Source organism: Lagenorhynchus albirostris, chromosome 3 (assembly GCF_949774975.1).
Source record: "Lagenorhynchus albirostris chromosome 3, mLagAlb1.1, whole genome shotgun sequence".
NCBI classification, from domain to species: Eukaryota; Metazoa; Chordata; class Mammalia; order Artiodactyla; family Delphinidae; genus Lagenorhynchus; species Lagenorhynchus albirostris.
In genome coordinates, this window is record NC_083097.1 from 127,949,738 (window position 1) to 127,962,711 (window position 12,974).

General features: G+C 38.5%; 1 long non-coding RNA gene across 1 annotated transcript in view; it reads left to right on the plus strand.

The window, feature by feature from the left end:
- The first annotated feature begins 8,435 nt into the window (after positions 1-8,435).
- Positions 8,436-12,974, plus strand: part of LOC132517241 (uncharacterized) — a 431,094-nt gene continuing 426,555 nt past the window's right edge. The window contains exon 1 of the long non-coding RNA XR_009539645.1: positions 8,436-8,511. This is a non-coding gene — a long non-coding RNA (uncharacterized LOC132517241). The remainder of the gene's footprint in view (positions 8,512-12,974) is intronic.

Consider the following 12,974-nt stretch of genomic DNA (forward strand, 5'->3'; position numbering starts at 1 on the left):
ATCCATTCGTCTGTCGATGGGCATTTAGGTTGCTTCCATGAACTGGCTATTGTAAATAGTGCTGCAGTGAACATTGGGTGCATGTGTCTTTTTGAATTATGGTCTGCTCTGGGTATATACCCAGTAGTGACATTGCTGGGTCATAAGGTAATTCTATTTTTAGTTTTTTAAAGAACCTCCATACTGTTCTCCATAGTGGCTGTACCAATTTACATTCCTTCCAACAGTGCAAGATGGCTCCCTTTTCTCCACACCATCTGCAACACTTGTTGTTTGTAGATTTTCTGATGATGCCCATTCTAACTGGTGTGAGGTGATACCTCATTCTAGTTTTGATTTGCATTTCTCTAGTTATTAGTGGTGTTGAGCATTCTTTCATGTGTTTGTTGACAATCTGTATATCTACTTTGGAGAAATGACTATTTAGGTCTTCTGCCCATTTTTTGATTGGGTTGTTTGTTTTTTTAATATTGAGCTGAATGAGCTCTTTATATATTTTGGAGATTAATCCTTTGTCATTTGCTTCATTTGCAAATATTTTCTCCCATTCTGAGGGTTGTCTTTCATCTTGTTTATGGTTTCCTTTGCTTTGCAAAGCTTCTGAGTTTCATTAGGTCCCATTTGTTTATTTTTGTTTTTATTTCCATTACTCTAGGAGGTGGATTAAAAAAGATCTTGCTGTGATTTATGTCAAAGAGTGTTCTGCCTATGTTTTTCTCTAAGAGTTTTATAGTGTCCAGTCTTACATTTAGGTCTCTAATTTATTTTGAGCTTATTTTTCTGTATGGTGTTAGGGAGTGTTCTAATTTCTTTCTTTTACATGTGCCTGTCCAGTTTTCACAGCACCACTTACTGAAGAGACTGTCTTTTCTCTATTGTATATCCTTGCCTCCTTTGTCATAAATTAGTTGACAATAGGTGCGTGGGTTTATCTCTGGGCTTTCTATCCTGTTCCATTGATCTGTATTCCTGTTTTTGTGCCAGTACCATATTGTAACTTTGTATTATACTCTGAAGTCAGGAAGTCTGATTCCTCCAGCTCCGTTTTTTTCCCTCAGGACTGCTTTGGCTATTCGGGGTATTTTCTGTCTTCATACAGATTTTAAGATTTTTTGTTCTAGTTCTGTAAAAAATGCCATTGGTAATTTGATAGGGATTGCATTGAATCTGTAGATTGCTTTGGGTAGTATAGTCATTTTCACAATACTGATTCTTCCAATCCAAGAAATTGGTATATCTCTCCATCTGTTTGTATCATCTTTAATTTCTTTCATCAGTGTCTTATAGTTTTCTGCATGCAGAAACTACCTACCTAGGGAGGTTTATTCCTAGGTATTTTATTCTGTTTTTGCAATGGTAAATGGGGGTGTTTCCTTAATTTCTCTTTCAGATTTTTCATCATTAGTATATAGGAATGCAAGAGATTTCTGTGCATTAATTTTGTATCCTGCAACTTTACCAAATTTATTGATTAGCTCTAGAAGTTTTCTGTTGGCATCTTTAGGATTCTCTGTGTATAGTATCATGTCAGCTGCAAACAGTGACAGTTTTATTTCTTCTTTTCCAATTTGTATTCCTTTTATTTCTTTTTCTTCTCTAATTGCCATGGCGAGGACTTCCAAAACTATGTTGAATAATAGTGGCGAGAGTGGACAACATTGTCTTGTTCCTGGTCTTAGAGGAAATGATTTCAGTTTTTCACCATTGAGATATTTGCTGCGGGTTTGTCATATATGGCCTTTATTATGTTGAGTTAGGTTCTTCATTTATTTCTGATCTGATCTTTATGATCTCTTTCCTTCTGCTTACTTTGGGTTTTTTTTTTCTTCTTTCCCTAATTGTTTTCGTTGTAAGTTTAGGTTGTTTATTTGAGATGTTTGTTGTTTCTTGAGGTAGGATTGTATTGCTATAAACTTCCGTATTAGAACTGCTTTTGCTTCATCCCATAGGTTTTGGGTTATCGTGTTTTCATTATCATTTGTTTCTAGGTATTTTTTGATTTCCACTTTGATTTCTTCGGTGATCTCTTGGTTATTTAGTAGCATATTGTTTATTCTCCATGTGCTTGTATTTTTTACAGACTGTTTCCTGTAATTGATATCTAGTCTGACAAAGTTGTGATCGGAAAAGATACTTGATATGATTTCAATTTTCTTAAATTTACTAAGGCTTGATTTTGTGACCCAAATTATGATCTATCCTGGAGAATGTTCCATGAGCACTTGAGAAGAAAGTGTATTCTGTTGTGTTTGGATGGAATGTCCTATAAATATCAATTAAGTCCATCTTGTTTAATATGTCATTTAAACTTGTGTTTACTTATGTATTTTCATTTTGGATGACCTGTCCATTGGTGAAAGCGGGGTGTTGAAGTCCCCTAGTATGATTGTGTTACTGTCGATTTCCTCTTTTATGGCTGCTAGCATTTGCCTTATGTATTGAGGTGCTCCTATGTTGGGTGCATAAATATTTACAATTGTTATATCTTCTTCTTCGATTGATCCCTTGATCATTATGTAGTGTCCTTCTTTTTCTCTTGTAATAGTCTTTATTTTAAAGTCTATTTTGTCTGATATGAGAATTGCTACTCCAGCTTTCTTTTGACTTCCACTTGCATGGAATATCTTTCTCCATCCTCTCACTTTCAGTCTGTATGTGTCCCTCAGTCTGAAGTGGGTCTCTTGTAGACAGCATATATATGGGTCTTGTTTTTGTATCCATTCATCCAGTCTGTGTCTTTTGGTTGGGGCATTTAATTCATTTACATTAAGGTAATTATCCATGTGTATGTTCCTATTACCATTTTCTTAATTGTTTTGGGCTTAGTGTTGTAGGTCTTTTCCTTCTATTGTGTTTCCTTCCTAGAGAAGTTCCTTTAGCACTTGTTGTAAAGCTCGTTTGGTGGTGCTGAATTCTCTTAGCTTTTGCTTGTTTGTGAACGTTTTAATTTCTCCATCGAATCTGAATGAGATTCTTTCTGGGTAGAGTAATCTTGGTTGTAGTTTTTTCCCTTTCATCACTTTAAATATGTCCTGCCAGTCCCTCTGGCTTGCAGAATTTCTGCTGAAAGATCAGCTGTTAACCTTATGGGGATTCCCTTGTATGTTATCTGTTGTTTTCCCCTTGCTGCTTTTAATATTTTTTCTTTGTATTTACTTTTTGATAGTTTGATTAATATGTCTTGGCGTGTTTCTCCTTGGATCTATCCTTTATGGAACTCTCTTTGCTTCCTGGACTTGATTGACTCTTTCCTTTTCCGTATTAGGGAAGTTTGGAACTATAACCTCTTCAAATATTTTCTCAGTCCCTTTATTTTTCTCTTCTTTTTCTGGGACCCCTATAATTCGAATGTTCGTGCATTTAGTGTTGTCCCAGAATTCCTTAAAACTGTCTTCAGTTCTTTCCATTCTTTTTTCTTTATTTTTCTCTGCAGTAGTTACTTCCCCTGTTTTATCTTCCAGGTGACTTATTCGTTCTTCTGCCTCAGTTATTCTGCTATTGATTCCTTCTAGAGAATTTTTAATTTCATTTATTGTGTTGTTCATCACTGTTTGTTTACTCTTTAGTTCTTCTAGGTCCTTGTTAAACATTTTTTGTATTTTCTCCATTCTATTTTCAAGATTTTGGATCATCTTTACTGTCATTACTCTGAATTCTTTTTCAGGTAGACTGCCTATTTCCTCTTCATTTGTTAGGTCTGGTGGGTTTTTATCTTGCTCCTTCATCTGCTGTGTGTTTTTCTGTCTTCTCATTTTGCTTAACTTACTGTGTTTAGGTCTCCTTTTCGCAGGCTGCAGGTTTGTATTATTGGGTGTCTGCCCCCAGTGGCTAAGGTTGGTTCAGTGTGTTGTGTAGGCTTCCTGGTGGAGGGGACTAGTGCCTGTGTTCTGGTGGATGAGGCTGGATCTTGTCTTTCTGGTGGGCAGGACAGTGTGCGGTGGTGTGTTTTGGGGTGTCTGTGACCTTATTATGATTTTAGGCAACCTCTCTGCTAATGGGTGGGTTTTTGTTCCTGTCTTGCTAGTTGTTTGGCATAGGATGTCCAGCACTGTAGCTTGCCAGTCATTGAGTAGAGCTGGGCCTTAGCGTTGAGATGGAGATCTCTGGGAGAGCTTTCGCCATTTGATATTACATGTAGCCTTGAGGCCTCTGGTGGACCAATGTCCTGAACTGAGCTCTCCCACCTCAGCACAGGCCTCACACCTGGCCGGAGCACCAAGACCCTGTCAGCCACACGGCTGTCCGGCTGTGTCATAGAGTCCCAGGAGGTACTCCTTGCCCCCTACGGTGATGCTGATGTGAAGTGGCATGAGGCTGGGACGATGTGGCCCCCTGCTGCCCACTCCTTTCTCCCAAGTCCTGTAGCCACGTTTCCCCCTTGAGGCTTGGGGCAGTAGGGTAGGCAGCTGTAGGAAGGTCAAGGAGGTCGGCCCTGGGTGCCGAGGGGGTCACGACTTTTATTAGTAACTATAACACACGTACAGAACGGTTAATCCTTCATGTGTCTCACTGATATAATTCTTTTTTTTTTTTGTGGTACGCGGGCCTCTCACTGCTGTGGCCTCTCCCGTTTCGGAGCACAGGCTCTGGATGCGCAGGCTCAGCAGCCATGGCTCACGGGCCCAGCCACTCCGCGGCATGTGGGATCTTCCCGGACCGGGGCACGAACCCGTGTCCCCTGCATCGGCAGGCAGACTCTCAACCACTGCACCACCAGGGAAGCCCTGATATAATTCTTAAAGACCTATTTGAGAAAAGATATCCAGGTGCTGAGACTACAACAGTAAATGAGAAGGGATGGTTTCTCCCTCTGCAAAGATCACATTTCAGAGAGACAGCCTGGAAGTTAAGTTACGAATCACTGCAGGTTCAAGAAGAGGGTGGAAGATCATTTCGCAAGAATGTTATAAATTTGTTTTTATTGATTGGGAGGTTATAAATTGCTTAGAACAATACCTGATACCATATACTAAGCCTGTAATAGTTTTATTTATACTATTGTTGTTATATTAATGTAATTTCCATCTGTACTTACTTGTAGTATCTTGTTCAAACTTTATGACAACCTTGTGAGAGGTTGTCTCACAAGGTACTATGATTACAGTATGTTACTGATGAGGAAGTCAAGGCTTAGATAGGTTAAGTAACTTAATGTCACATAGCCTTTATGTGGCAGAACAACAATTTAAACCAGCTACATTGGCTCTTTTGGAATTCTTGTTTGCTTATTTGTCATAACCTGTGTCTCTCAAAGCAATTGCAGAGGTTTAAAAAGTCTGTTTTCCGTCTTTTGACTTGTACATTCTAAATCATTCTCTTCTTTTATGGGGAGAACTGTCAAACATTTAGTGATGCATAGTGAGCTTTTGAAGGTCCTTGGCTCTAACAAGTTTCAGTGGACTGAATATTTGTGTCCCCCTCAAGTTCATATGTTGCACTCCTAACCTTTAATGTGATGGTGTTTGGAGGTGTAGAGCCTCATGATTAAGTCATGATGGTGGAGCCCTAATGAATGAAGTTTGTGCCCATATGAAAGAAACCCCAGAGCACTCCCTTTCCCCTTCTGCTATGTGAGGTTACAGTGAGAAGACAGCCATCTCTGAACCAGGATGTTATTTTCATCAGACACTGAATTTGGTGGTGCCTGGATTCTGGCCTTCCCAGCCTCCAGAACTGTGAGACTTAAATGTTTGTTGCTTAAGCAACCCAGTTTATGGATTTTTGTTATAGCAGCTTGAACAGACTGAGACACAGATCTTTGTAGGGAAGGGGACCACAACATTTGGTCCCTAGGGATTCCCTGTGGTTTGAGCTCTCACTCATTATTACATGACCTTGAGAGTTATCTACCTCACTTCCAGACTTCAGGCAAGACTGTGTCTAATCCTTCCTCAAGAAAACATCTAATTTTAAAAAAATCTTGCTGACAAGGGGAATCTATACTCTCCCTTTATGAACTTTAAATAAACTTGGACTAAAAAAAAATCAGAGTTGGAAGAAACTGTAAAGATCATTTAAACCAACTCCTCCAATTTGTATTTGAGGTGGAGACCCAGGGAAGGAATGGGAATTGCCCAAGTTTAACTACTGTACAGCATGGTGGCTGAGCATGTGGACTCTGGAGCCAGATGGCCTGGGTTTGACTTCCTGCTCTACTGCCTCCTAGCTGTGAAACCTCTTTGTAAAATGGTGGTAATAATAGTACATACTTCAAAAGGTTGTTGTGAGATTAAGTGAGTTACTATATGTCAAGCACTTGGAACAGAGGCTGGCTGACAATAAACTATACATAAGTATTTACTATTCTTGTTGTTGACAGAACTAGGATTTGGGTCCACATTGCTTAACTCCCTGCTTAGTGCACTTTTTATTTTCTTAAACTTTCTCTGTCATGATCTTCTTTGCATCTAGCTGAGGTTCATCTTACTTTAGTTTGACCCCTGCGCACTGTTCTGTTCTTAGTCTGGATATATTTTTAGTCCTTATGGATACTACCTTCACAAATTAGATCATGGGACTCTGAGGTCATATAGACCTAGGACTGAATTCCAACTTTACCACATATAGTTAGCCTCCTGTACCTCTTTTTATTCATTCGTAGACTGGGGTTAAAGAACAGTACCTACCAAAGCTTCTGCACGACAAAGGAAACAATAAAATGAAAAGGCAACCTACAAAAGGGGAGAAGATGTTTGCAAACCATGTATTGGATATTATCTAAAATATATAAGAAACTCCTACGACTCAATAGCAAACACACACACACACATACACGCACAAAGAATCGAATTTTAAAATGAGCAAAGGAACTGAATAGACATTTCTCCAAAGAAGACATACACATGGCCAACAGGTACCTACCTGAACAGATGCTCAAAATCAGTAATCATAAGGGAAATGCAAATCAAAACAACAATGAAATCTCACCTCACACCTGTTAGGATGGCTATTATACATATATATGTACATATATACATATATATTTATATACACACACACATACACACACATATATACCTATATGTAGGTATGTTGGCAAGGATATAGAGAAAAGGGGACACTTGTACACTGTTGGTGGAAATGTAAATTAGTATAGACACAATTTACAACAAATTTGGAAAACATTATGGAGGTTCCTCAAAAAATTAAAAAGAGAAGTACTATATGATCCAGCAATTCCTTTTCTGGGTATATCCCCAAAGGAAATGATATCCCTTGAGGAGCTATCTGTGTTTGCATGTCCATCACAGCATTAGTCATAATAGTCAGGATGTGAAAGCAATGTAAATGTCCATATACAGATGAATGGATTTCTTAAATGTAGTATATACATAAAATGGAATCTTGTTTAGCCTTAAAAAAATGGAAATCTTGCCTTTTGCGACAATATGGATGAACCTGGAGGACATCACGTTACGTGAAATAAGCCAGTCACAGAAGTACTAATACTACAGGATGCCACTTACGTGATGAATGTAAAATAGTCAAACTCATAGAAGCAGGGAGTGGAGTGGTGGTTGCCAGGGGCTGGGGGAGATGGAAATGGGGATGTCTTAGTTATAGGGTACAAAGTTTCAGTTGATGTATAAGTACTGGAGACATACTCTACAGCATAGTACCTGCCTTAGTGTGTTCGGGATTCTATAACAAAATACCACAGACTGGTTAGCATATAAGCAACAGAGATTTGTTGCTTATAGTTCTGGGAGCGAGAAGTCTGAGATCAGGGTGCCAGCATGGTCAAGTAAGGGGCTTTTTCCAGGTTGCAGACTTCTCATTGTATCCTCACATGGCAGAAGTGACTAAGGATCTCTGTGGTATCTATTTTACAAGAGCACTAATCCCATTCATGAGGGCTGCACCCTTATGACCTAATTACCTCCCAAAGGTCCCACCTACTAATACCATCACTTTTGGGAGTTAGGAGTTCACCATATGAATTTTTTGGGGGACACAAACATTCAGGTCATCACTGTTCCTATAGTTAATGATACTGTATTGTACACTTAATATTTTGCTAAGAGGGTAGATCGTATGTTAAGCATTTTTATCACAGAAAATAATGACTTATGATTAAGAGGGCAGGAGGAAACTTTTGGAGTTGAAATATTTAAGGCATAGATTGTGGTGATGAGTTCACAGGTGTTGTACTTATCTCCAAATACGTCAAGTTATATACATTAAATATGTACAGCTTTTTGTATGTCAATCATATCTCAATAAGGTGGTTAAAAGAAAACTCTTATTAGGGTTGCTGATAGGATTAACTGAGCAACTATTCATAAAAGCACTTAGCAGAAGCCTGATGCTTGTTAAGTGCTTAATACATGGCAGTACATTATTATTACTATTGTTACAGCTCCTCGTGGAACAAATCATAGGAGTATTTCCAAGTCATAGGAGTATTTTCCTCATGCAGATTATCTGAATGGGCTGAATCATCAGTGAAAAGAGAGAATGAACAGCTCAAAAACAGGACACCTGAGAGAATGGAGCCAATATGACACTTGGGTGAGTTAAACTTACAAGCCTCAAGCATCAGACCTTGGACTAGATGATTCAGAATTTTCTGAGGATGTTAAAATATGGATTACTGAGGTCCCATCCCATGTTTATTGAATCAGAATATCCTTCAGGAAGTAGGTCCCAGGAATATGTATGTTTTAAAGCTCCTTAGGTATACTTTATGGACTGCCAGATTTGGTAACCATATGACTAGGCTGCCACGTACATGGAGTGACTTACAGCAAGCCAAAAGATTGTCTTATATTATGATTTGTTTCTCTCATGACCTTCCATTTATACATCCATTCCTCCACCTGTTCACCTATCCATCAGCCAAACATGTGTTAGTGCCCAGGGTTTGCCTTATGACCTGCTACTGCTGTTGTTGATGCAAAGATTAATGATCAATGCTCTTAAAGAGTTGATAGTCTAAGAGATTAGATAAATTAAGTATAAATAATATATGATGAGCTATAAAGTGCTATAGGAGTTCATAAAATGAACACTTACTCCAGGTTGTGGTGGAAGAATCAGGAGAGCTTTCATTGTATTCAAGGGAGTCCTCTCCCCTGGGGTTCCTTCTTGGATTCAAGCTTCCCCTGCTCCTATCTGTTTGCAAGACTGTGGTTTCTATAGCTTTCTGACTTACTCTTCACATATTAGATTAGAGTTACATGGTTGCTTACATGCTTTATTTATGTGCTGAGGCCCAAAGTGAAGGGTGCATCTTAATCACCATCTTTTCCCCCAACCTCCTAGCTAGGTGCCTGGCTCTGGTTGAATACCTGCAGGAAGTGCTCAGTAAATATTGAAGAAGTTGGGTTGTTGTAATGGATATGCAAAGAGGGGAAGCAATAGGAGCAAGCCTGGAGAGGCAGGCCTGGGGCCAGGTCATGGAGCACCTGGAATTTGAGTCAGGTTTGGGGTTTAGTTTTTAAGGCAATGAGCCCAAGACCATTTTGGAAGTTACATCCATTGCCTATAAGAAAGGCAGAAAGGGCAAGAACTAAGGCAGTGTATCTCAAAGTGTGGCAAAGTACAGAGATGATTTTAGATATAAACTATGACAAATTGCATTGAATTATGTAGTGAGGCTCTTCCCTTTTCCGTTCCATTTCAACTCATCTGATTACTTCAAGGAGACATTCTCAATTGGGTGCTAGTATTTTAACACCTCTCTAAAACTTTCTAATCTACCCTTTGAACAAAGAGAAAACATACTTCAGCTCAGAGCCTTGGCAAGTATATTAGTTATCTATTGTTATTTGATATGTATGCAGCAAACATTCAAAAAACAAAAAATCCCTCTGTGTCTTTCAACAATAAACCTTTATTTAGCTTGAGAGTCAGCCATTAAGGCCAGTGGTTCCTTTGGTCTTGGACTGGATTTGCTCTCAAGTTTTGCATTTAGAATCTCAGCTGACTCTCGCCTGGAGCAACTGGGCTGTACTTCATGCATTTCTCACATCCTTCCATCAGGCTAGCCTGGGCACATTCTCACTGCAGAGGAGTGATCCCAGTCACACAAGAGCTTTCATGCCTCTGTATGTGTCGAATCTGCTAACACACTCTTGGCCAGAGCAAGTTCTATGGCTGAATGTAGAATCAAGGAATGGAGAAGTGGACTCACCTATTTAGTGAGAAAACTGAAATTCAAATGGTAAAGAGGCATGGATACAGGAAGGGGTGAAAGAATCATTAATGGTCTCAGTATATCTAGCATAGCAGGCAAGATTGTCTTGCTAGAATTTTGTAGCATGTTTTTCATTGTTATTTTTTTCAGCTTTATTGAGGTATAATTGACAAATAAAATTCTGAGATATTTAAAGGGCCCATTGTAGTGATTTGATATATGTATACATTGTGAAAGAATTCAGTTTATCTAGTTAACTATCACATCCATCATTTTACATATTTGTCTTTTTTTTTCTATTTCTTGTGAGAACATTAAGTTCTATTCTCTTAGCAAACTTTAATTATATAATATAGGGTTATATTCACCAGGGTATACATTAGATCCTCAGAATTTAATCATCTTTTTAAAAACAATTGAAGTATAGCTGATTTACAGTATTGTATTAGTTTCAGGTGTGCAACATAGTGATTCAGTATTTTTATAGATTTAAAGTTACTACAAAATAATGGCCATATTTCCCTATGCTGTACAATATATTCTTGTTGCTTACCTATTTTATACATAGTAGTCTGTATCTCTTAATCACATACTCCTACCTTGCCCCTCCCCACTGGTAACCACTAGTTTGTTTTCTATATCTGTGAGTCTGTTTCTGTTTTGTTATAAACATTTATTTGTTTTATTTTTTAGATTCCATATATAAGTGATAACAGAGAGTATTCTTCTTCCTGTGTCTGACCTTATTTCACTAAGCTTAATACTCATCCACATGGTTGCAAATGTCAGAATTTCATTCTTTTTTATGGATGAGTAATATTCCATTGTGTATATACTACAACTTCTTTATCTGTTCATCTGTTGATGGGCACCTAGGTTGCTTCTATATCTTAGCTATTATAAATAATGCTACTATGAACATTGGGGTGCATGTATATATTTGAATTCGTGTTTTCACTTTCTTTGGATATATACCCAGGAGTGGAATTGCTGGATCATAAGGTAGTTCTATTTTTAGTTTTTTGAGGAACCTCCATACTAATTTCCACAGTGGCTGCACCAATGTACATTACTACCAACAGGGCACCAGGGTTCCCTTTGCTCCACATTCTCTCCAACATTTGTTATTTATGGTCTCTTTGATGATAGCCATTCTTAAATATGTGAGGTTTGTGGTTTTGATTTGCATTTCTCTGATGGCTAGCCATATTGAGCATCTTTTCATGTGCCTATTGGCCATCTGTATGTCATTTTTGAAAAATGTCTACTCAGGTCTTCTGCCCATGTTTTAATTGTTTTTTTTTTAATTTTGATATTGAGTTGTATGAGCTATTTATATATTTTGGACATTAACCCCTGTTGGTCATATTATGTGCAAATATTTTCTCCTATTCAGTATGTTGTCTTTTCATTTTGTTGATGGTTTCCCTTACTGTGCAAAAGCTTAGTTTGATTAGGTCCCATTTGTTTGTTTGTTTATTACTGGGGTATAGTTACTTTACAATGTTGTGTTAATTTCTGCTGTACAATGAAGTGAATCAGCTATATGCATACATATATCCCCTCCCTCTTGGACCTCCCTCCCACCCCCCCATCCCAGCCATTTGTTTATTTTTGCTTTTATTTCTTTTGTCTTAGGAGACAGATCCAAAAAATACTGCTATGACTTATGTCAGTGTTCTGCCTATGTCTTTTCTAAGAGTTTTAAGTTTCAGACCTTACATTTAAGTCTTTAATCCATTTTGAATTTATTTTTGAATATGGTATAAGAAAATGTTCAAATTTCATTCTTTTATGTGTAGCTGTCCAGTTTTCACAGCACTACTTGTTGAAGAGACTGTCTTTTCTCTACTGTATATTCTTGCCTCCTTTATGTAGATTAATTGACCATAAGTGCATAGGTTTTTTTCTGGGCTCTGTATTCTGTTCCCTTGATCTATGTGCCTGTTTTTGTGCCAGTACTGTGCTGTTTCTATTCCTATGGCTTTGTGGTATTGTCTGAAGTCAGGCAGTGTGACATCTCCACTTTTACTTGCTTTTTCTCAAGATAGTTTTGGCAGTTCAGGGTCTTTTGTAGTTCCATATAAATTCTAGGATTATTTGTTCTAGTTCTATGAAAATTGTCCTGGGTATTTTGATAGGGATTACATTAAATCTGTATATTGCTTTAGGTAGTATGGACATTTTGTTTGTTTGTTTGTTTGTTTGTGGTTTTTTGCGGTACGCGGGCCTCTCACTGTTGTGGCCTCTCCCCTTGCGGAGCACAGGCTCCAGACGCGCAGGCCCAGCGGCCACGGGTCACGGGCCCAGCCGCTCCGCGGCACGTGGGATCCTCCCGGACCGGGGCACGAACCCACGTCCCCTGCATCGGCAGGCGGACTCTCAACCACTGCGCCACCAGGGAAGCCCTCATTATTATTTTTTTAAACTACCTTTTTGTGGGGAGTGTTATAAGTTTTCACTTATGGTAGTAATAAAAAGTTTTCTTTTAAAACAAATTTATTTGAGACAAATGTAAGCGGGTGTAAAGAAAAAGTATTTTTAAAAAGTAGCCCATGTGGTACACAGGTATGGCAAAAATGATCAGACAAAGAAAATGACAGGTTTGGAAAACTGAACCAGGATGATCGCAACTGGGACTCTGAACAGGGAATGTATGGAAGACGTGTTGCAGACTCGGCAAAATAAGCTTAATAACCACATAGGTTCAGTTGTGTTCGGTTAAATGAACATATATTAAGTGTCAACAGCCTGCCTGACACAGTGGCAGGAGCCAGAGATACAAAGATGAAAAACTAGAAGGCCTTGTCCTAAAGCAGTTTATAACCAAGTGGGT